The 9046-nt window shown below is 39.3% G+C and overlaps 1 protein-coding gene across 1 annotated transcript in view; it reads right to left on the reverse strand.

Annotated features, from left to right (window-relative positions):
• CPQ (carboxypeptidase Q) overlaps positions 1-9046 on the reverse strand; it is a 274252-nt gene that overhangs the window by 229872 nt on the left and 35334 nt on the right. The gene's annotated exons all lie outside the window — the stretch shown is intronic.

Here is a 9046-nt window from a genome sequence, read left to right on the forward strand (position 1 = left end):
AGAGAGAACAAAAGCACATGCAATTGTAAAAGACTGACTTGAGGCTACTCAAAATTATTTTGGTTCAGATGCTATACTAGACATTTTTCAAAGGGCACTGCACAAGCAAACAACACTGTCATAATCCAAAAACCTAAATTCAAAATGCATTAATTTCTTTTTACCAGCAGAGATTCAGAAAAATATGCCACAGTGATGTGACTTTTAAGCATTTGCTTTTGATAATCAGAAAGCTGGAAAGTAGATGGTGAACATTTATATATGTTTTAAAATTATGAATGCAAAATAGCACCAAGAATACATTTTCATATCAAGGTTATAAGCTGATGAAAAATGACAGTCTGTACTAGGAATGCAAACAGACCATTAATTATAGCAGCTTCACAAAGCACCATAGTAATATGCAGTTTGCAATACTTTGCCAACATTTACATAACTATATAGCCTCCTCTCAGATTCCAGAGATTCTATTTTTGATAAGTAGCAATTCAGAAGGTTAGTCACCTCATCTATATTATTATTCAACTTCTGTGGATGTGAAATGGTAACACCTTGAATTTACATGTTATCAAACCAGATAGGCTGTCTCTAAATTCTTTTTTTCTCATCTATTTCAGCATGGCTGTGCAGCAGGCATTGTGCACAACCCTGGGGTTAAGGAGATAAATGAGAAACACAGTATGTCTCCAGGAGAACTCCCAATCCAGAGAGAGAAACAGACTAGTAAACACACAACCCCAACAGAGTTTGGACAAACTACAGAGATGGAGATCAAAATGGCAATATGATGTTAGGGGATGTCTCCCAGCCAGATACCTACAATTATAATAGTGATATGAAATAAATTAAAATGTTCTTTCTCTCCCTTCCTTACTTCCTTCTTCTCTTCCTTCTCCTTCCCTCCTTTCCTCTTTTATTCAATAAGTACATCTAGTTGTGAGTTAGCAAAACTGTATAGGAATAGCATTTTACATGTATGTAACACTATGTGCTGGGCAATAATAACGTCTCGTTTAATCCTCACACAATGCCGGGAAGAAGGTACAGTTATTTCCCCCATCGTACAGATGAAACTGAGGCACAGAGTACTTACATAATTTGCCAACACCACACATCTGGCCAGTGGCTGAACAAAGATCCAGAATTGGGGCTCTAGGGTCCACTGCCTGAGTCTATCCACTATGAGCTGGTATGCCTGTCACACTACCTGAAGCAATAATACGGATTCAGTGATTAAAGGACATTTCGGAATTTCTAACAAAGGCCTTCTAAACAAGAACCTGCCTTTCAAAAATCAGAGAGAGGGGGAAAGGGATGATGAGAAGAAAAAAAATGGCAGCCTTCAGTGTTCATCTTCCCTGGTTTCCCCCCTTGGGGGCACAGTGGCCCTCCACCTGCATAAATGATGAGGACTGGCATTCTGCTTGATTACTGTGCATCTGTCAGGAGACTCCGAGTGAACTCAGCAAAAAACAAAACAAAAAAAAAAAAACACACCAAAAAATAAGGAAGGAAAACAACCTACACACTGAGGCTGGCCCAGTTGCACCACTGTGAGTCACCGGTACTTTCCTTCTTTTGTAATCACGTGTGCCCCCCCGCCCCCCGAATGCAACAATATTTCAACACAATATAAATCAAGCGTGAGAGCTAATTACGCTAAGGTCACACCAAAGACTAAACCACCAGGACATCAAAAATCCTAGGAAGTGGAAGTGTGAAGTAGCAGCATTAATAATCTCCCATTAAAAAACCATGGGAGGGGGACCAGCTCTTTTCTCTGAGGACCACTGGGTTTCCAAAATCAACCTCTTAAGACATTTCATCTCTGCGTTGACTGTTTTTAGCTGGCCCTCTGATTACAGAAACGTTCATGTTAAATCTCATCAGGATGAAGAATGTTCCATAAATTGTAATGTCTTTAATCAGGGCCCTCTTTGAAGCTATTTAACTCTCTGGATGTAGCCCAACCAGTGCTTATATTATGTCATTTATCGACTCTATTAATGATCATTACAGGGATTGATTTATACTTTTCCACGGCGCTCTCACCAGATGGTATGACACGCTCCCTCTGTGACACTCCATAAACATCACCTGGACTCACTCAAGTCTCTCCGGCTGAATGTTTAATCAGATCTTAGTCATCTTCACACTGGATTGCTTCTCTTTCTTCTCTTCTTCACTATACCCCTCCATACAGCACACAAAGGCCAAGTGATAGAAAACATAAACCAGTAGTATTCATAAAGCCAAGTTCTATCAACAACTCATCCCCACTTCAGCGAGTTCTTACCCAGTGTGGGGATGCAATTTTCACAGTAAAGTGAAGGGACAGCCTTTTGCTTTCTTTGCTGATTAAAATTTAGCCTGTGTTCAATTATCTTGGGCAATGGAGAAAATAACTAGAAAAAAAAAGTATATTTGGCAACGGGAGTACAACAGACAATTTGGCCTCAAGAGAATTACTTTCTAAATTATATTTTACTTGGGCTAATATAAAAATTACATCGTATTGTTGAGCTGGCGTGTTGAGAAAGCAGGAGGCAGAGGTCCCAAGGTGCACTGCATTGCAAGAAAGCCAGCCTAGAATTTTAAACTGCCGTGGGTGATCCAAAAAGTGGATAATAGAGAAATGGAAATGCTTAACTGTTTTCCTTACAAAATATAAAAACCAGATTAATGGGACTGTTTCGTAGTCACTTCAAACTGAAAATGTCTAAAAGCCAAACCGATCATGTTGCCTTCAGATCAGCTCCCTCTTCTGAAACCTGTATTTCTCATGACTCTCCAGTCCCCAAGCCAGGCGGAGGGGAACGGAAACTGAGGCAGACTGGAGAGGACACATCCCATCTACAAAAGGACTGAATAGCTAATTTCCTTGGCTGAAGTTGGCTGTTGTAGCCAGATCTGGTTTTTCCCTGCAAACCGCAAACCCTTATTTTTATGTATAACTCATGACTTTAAAATATTGGGCCGAACTGAACAGATGCATCCTATCGTTTTTAATCCTTGCCTATTGTAAAGGTGGACTTCTCCAGCTTCCCCATCAAATGGAACCAGTTCTGGTAATGTTATCCCTCCTGCTGTCCCTCTCCATTCCCATTGTCATCATCTATGCTCTCATTGTACACATCTGCATTATTAGAACAGTATTCTCTTTTCCTCTCAAAGCATGCTATGTACAGTCACCAGATTCATTTTTCTAAACATTTGTTCCCCAACTTTAACTTGCATCAGAATCACCTGGGGATGCTGGTTGAACCACAAGTCCCACACCCAAGCATTTTTTAATTTAATGGGTTTCTAATGGGGCCTGATAACTTGCATATCAACAAGCTCCCAGATGAGGTTGATGATGGTGTTCCAGGGACCATATTTAGAGAAACAGTACTCTCAGATATCACCCTCCATTCAGTGATTCCCCATTTCCTCCACATTACACTTAAAAACTCCTCCCCAGCCTAGGTCTTTAGGTTCTTATAACCTGGTCTCTTCCTCTCACCCCACAATAATATTTCTCTGATCTCCTATGAAGCCTTCTGGCTTCAGCCAAACTGGTCCGCTTGTGTATTACCCAAGTGCATTATACACTCCCACCTTCTTGCCTTGATCAGGTGAGGAATGTCTTTCCACTTTCTCTTATTAAAGTAACTTTTTCATGGAGTACACCCAAAACCCATATCTCAGTGAAGCCCTAACAGACTATCTCTAATCTACTATCTCTCCTAGATTCCTACAGCATTAGCTCTCCAGGTTGCTTGGTTTATTCTAGAGGGTGGGGGTAAGGGGGAGAGATCAACCAAAGGACTTACATGCATGCATATAAGCCTAACAAATGGACACAGGCACCAGGAGGGTGAGGGCATGAGTGGGAGGTAGGGGGCAATGGAAGGATAAGGACACATATATAATACCTTAATCAATAAAATAAAAAAATAAAAAATAAAGTGCTTAGCATTTAGAACTAGAGACTTTGAGTATGACTCTTAGTTCTTTCATTAGTTGTGTAACTTGACTAGCCATTTAACCATTCTGAACCAGTTTCCCCTTTAGTAAAAGAAAGATAATGTTATGCCCAGATTTCAGGATCCCCAAAAGCCCACCAGGGAGCCAGCCGAGTCCAATGCAAAAGCAGAGTGTCTTTATCCGAGCTAGCTCAGCTCCCCGACCACACTCACTGATGCAGCGACAAGCGGCAGAGAGAGCTAGCTCTGTGTGGAGAAGGGTTTTATAGGGGGGTTGGAGTAAGGGGAGGACTGTGGGCCCTGCCGATTGGCTGGGCGCAAGTCAGTGTCTTGTTACACAGGATGTGGTCATATCTATGGCGCGCACTTCCCTTGATTATCATTGGTTAGTTTAAAGAAATCCTAGGTGTGGCTAGCAGAGGCTTGGGCTTCTGGGAAGAAGCTCCTTGCCGAGAACATGGCTAAGGCTGCTGCCCAAAAATGGAGGATCCGGGGTAAGATGGAGGGTGTAGCCCTCGCCCTGGGGCAAGATGGAGGGCATAGACCTCGCCCTTTCATTAACAATATCTATTTTATTGTATTGGGTTGCATAAAAGTTAAATGAATGAACTATTTAAGCCTTCTGAGAGGCATAGTACAAAGAAAGTGCTTAATAAATAGTAATGTTCTTCATTCATCTGTTTCCCCCAATCATGCACTTAGCACTAAATAAAAAACATATTTCTAATCATCTATAATTTAAGCTTACCCTTCTCTCTTTTAGCCAAATAGAATGTTCTTAAGGGACAAAAAAAATGTTTAATTCAGCTGAGTAACCCTAGTCCTTGGCAACTTCTGAGCAACTAGTAAGCTCTCAATAAACATTTACCTAAATGATTAAATTAAGAAATAATGTATAAAAATGGTTCTATAAAGAAGTTTTCCTCTGCAAAACTTAAATACCTTATATTAACTACATTTATCCTTAAAATATCCTATGACAAAGGCAACAGATATTTTACATATTTCAGAAAAACTGAAAAAAAAATCTAATTGGATCCCAGTGGATACTTCATGGTAAACAAAAGAAAAAAAAATCATCATTAAAGAAAAAAAATCTCTATGAAGTAAATTTGTGCACTAGAACACTAATAACATGAATACAGGAGGTAGTGCTGGTAAGAAGTAATGGACTTCTGAGGACTACAGATGTCTTCTGAGGTCCTCTATCATGCTGTACTTCCAAAATGGCAGACAAACACAGACAACTGCACTGACAAGTGTCAAACCAAACTGATAAGACACATTTCTTATTCTTCAGGAGATTCTCTAATTTTGAAGTCAAGCAATAAGAAGTTATAATTTCTATTCTGTGCTCTAGAGTTGCTGACTTCTACACAACAGAGTTCAACATCACCCACTCCCACAGAGCTAATGGGAACGGCCCGTCAGAGAGAGGAGAGCTATTTTACTCACTCAAACTCAAAACACTGTTTTTCATGAACGTTATGGCAGAAAAAAAAGATATAATCTGACATATTTCCCTCCAAATACAGAGCAACTGCCCTAAAAGTTCAAGTTGTTTTGAACTTTCCATACAGAGGCACACAGTTTGGTCTGAGGGCACTCAAGATCAGTTTGTCCTAAGAGACCTGTCGTAATTAACTATAAATCTCAGACAAGTTCATTCCTCAATAGACATTTCCTGGGGGATTATTACATAACAAAAATTATACTAAATTATGGAGACAGAGAAGTAAATATATATAATCCTTGTCTTTCTGAAATTTACAGGCAACTGGGGCAGACTGAAATACTTTGCCAAAATTGGCATTAAGGTAGAACACATTTCCTGGCCTCCACATAACTACATTCTAGCCAGTGAAATGTGAGTGTAAGTGAGGTAGGAAATATCCAGGCCTGGCCATTGCAAACCTCCCTCTTAATTGTGAACTTTCTCTTTCTATCTCCTTATTTGCCAGCTGGATGCAAAGGACTCTGAGATCTTATTGGTGAAGGAGCCATAGGATGGAAAGAAGCAGAAAGCCACCTGCTGACCACACTCTTGAAACTATTCTGTGAGCAGGAAATTGACTGCTATTTGTTAAGTGAACAAGATTTGAAGTTGTTTGTATGATGATTTGTCTACCCTACCAAAAAGCACTAACCCAAATGACCTCCAAGACATTATGATCTAGAGCAGCCGTGGTCAAACTATGGCCTGCGGGCCGGATCCGGCCCGTTTGAAATGAATAAAACTATTGAAAAAAAAAGACTGTACCCTTTTATGTAATGATGTTTACTTTGAATTTATATTAGTTCGCACAAACACTCCATCCATGCTTTTGTTCCAGCCCTCCGGTCCAGTTTAAGAACCCATTGTGGCCCTCGAGTCAAAAAGTTTGCCCACCCCTGATCTAGAGTATGCACAAGATGATGTGGCACTACCAGAAAAAGGTACCTCACCTGGGCTGGAGTTGAATATCAGGAAGGGCTTCGCAAAAGAAGAAACACTTAACATGAATCTTGAGGGACACTGTGAGACAGTGAGAAAGGAAAAAGGATGTTGAGGAGAAACCACTTGCAAACTTTAAGGAAATGTGGCACACTGGGAAAGTGTCAGTGATTCCTGACTACTAGAATATAGAGTGACATTGGGAAATGGAGCAGCTAAATATGTACTTGTTGAAATGAATGAACCCAGGACATGGAGTAATTAGTAAAAATAATGAATAAGGGAAGAAAAAAGTAATCAAGAACATCTAATTTAAAGGCAGAACAGATGACATTCTCTTCATGAAGATAGAAAATGTAGGAGAAAGAAGTGAAAGGATGAGTTTGATTTTGAAAGAAACTAACACTGAGATAATTACGAACCATCCACAGAAGAATCAGCAGGTAGTTGGACGTAAGGGTCTGGAGCTCAGGCAGTAGTAAGGATAGGAGAGGTGGTTAAAACCACAAGCATAAGGGGATTGTTCAGGTAGAATATTGAGTGACAAGCCAGAGAAATAGAAAAGGAAGTGGGGAAGAAGAGGTGAGAGGGAGAGAGGGAGAAAGGGAGAGAGAAAAAGATAGAGAAAATATTAAAAAAGGAGTCAAGAGATAAAGTAATATGGTTGCCTAAAAAATGTCCATTATGTTTGACAATTAGTCAACTATTTGTGACCTTAACAAGTTCCGTTCAATACTGGCAAAAGCCAATTTAAAATGGTCTGCAGAGTGTATAAGAGATGAAGAATTAGAGATAGGAAGGAATATAAAATACTCTTTAAGGAAAACTGACTCAAAGAAACAATTAGCTAGAAGTGGACAAAGAGGCAGAATTTGTTTCATTTGGTTTTAATTTTTCAGGATATAAGACTTAAACATGTAAATATGCTTAATTCTTTGAACTTTTATTTCCCTACCTATAAAAAAAAGGCATAATAAGGCTCCTTCTGCTTGGTCCCTTGGGTCGCTGTCAGAACAAATAAGATGACATATGTGAAAGATCCTAATCTAAGTACTAAGTAAAGGGCAAGGTTATTATGTATTTATAAATGTTGAAAATATGGAGTTATTAGAGTCAAGAGTCCCATGAAATATGGTTGGCTATAAAATCAAGAAAAAAAATATAATCAGTCTAGATCCAGCAATATTCATAAAAATGTCTTCTTAATATACACTACAAGTTGCTGACCCCAAATCTTAGAGGCTAACAACAGATTTCTAAGTCCTATGCCGGACAAAATTTTTCTGGGGCTCCTGGGTTATAGCCTGGGTTTCCAAACGTCTTCATTACACCAGAAAGAAAAAGAAAAAAGCCAATTAACTCTGGCAGACAGCAGTGCATTAAGTCATCTGGGAATTTATTAGTCTTATGAGTAGTAGTTCTTAAATAAATATTGCTGGCAGTCACCCAGTTTCCCAAAGCAAAACACTAGCTCCATAATTTAGGTCTCATGACCAGTGAAATCATGGTGAATGGCAACAGCTTCCTCAGTATGTTATTCTAAGGGGTGACTGAGGCATTCTGGGACATAAGCTAGCCATTTTAGGACTTCTCTCCTGGGAAGATTTCCCATCCAAAGGAATATGGTCCAATCATTATTTCACTAGCCACCAAACCTTTAAAGGCTCCACAAAGAACATTATTTCTAGCACTCTGACATGAATGGACTAGACTTTCTCTCATAAAACTTCGAACAGGTGGTCTTCACATGTCCCATCTTCTTCCCCTGGGAAGATATTTAAACCCTATATAATAATAAAAAAAAAAAAGGTCCCTTTCCTTCTCTGCACTTTTGGACAACAACTTCTGACTTGATTTCTTACTTGCTAATGTACTCTCCTCAATTATTTTATTTTCAAGGGTGTAGGGTGCTAATTAAGGTCAAGTAGCTATGTTTCCAGCTCCATATAGTAGCTGTGCAGAATAAGCTTTCCTTTGTAGTAGATAACTAAAGATCTAGTCTTGAGAACCAAATAAACTCTACATGCAATTATTTTTGCATTTCTTTATCTGAACAAGATCAGGCTATAACACTGAAATGGTGCTCCTTATATCCATGTTTCTCCAATATTTTATCCTTAATGTGTGACACTACCACAGGTAGCTATTCAACTAGGCCAGTGGTTGGCAAACTGCGGCTCACGAGCCACATGCGGCTCTTTGGCCCCTCAAGTGTGGCTTTTCCTAAGCCTTAGGAGTACCCTAATTAAGTTAATAACAATGTACCTACCTATATAGTTTAAGTTTAAAAACTTTGGCTCTCAAAAGAAATTTCAATCATTGTACTGTTGATATTTGGCTCTGCTGACTAATGAGTTTGCCGGCCACTGGGCCAAATGTCTGCAGGTCAATTTTTAGACCTTTTTATCCACTGCAATGCTGAATTTCATCCTAAGACTGAGGGTCAATAAAGCACTTTGCAAATTACTGCCATCAGAGCTACAAAGAAAAAGACAAAACTTATGTTGCCCTCACATACCACCACCGAACGTTTATAAAGACCTTTATGAATAAACGTGTCTTTCATAAGTTTACCTCATTTATACTTAAAATAATTTTGTAAATTTTTTACTCATCATCACCCGTTAATAGAAGAGAATGCTGA

This window comes from Myotis davidii, unplaced genomic scaffold (assembly GCF_000327345.1).
Source record: "Myotis davidii unplaced genomic scaffold, ASM32734v1 scaffold390, whole genome shotgun sequence".
Taxonomy (NCBI): domain Eukaryota; kingdom Metazoa; phylum Chordata; class Mammalia; order Chiroptera; family Vespertilionidae; genus Myotis; species Myotis davidii.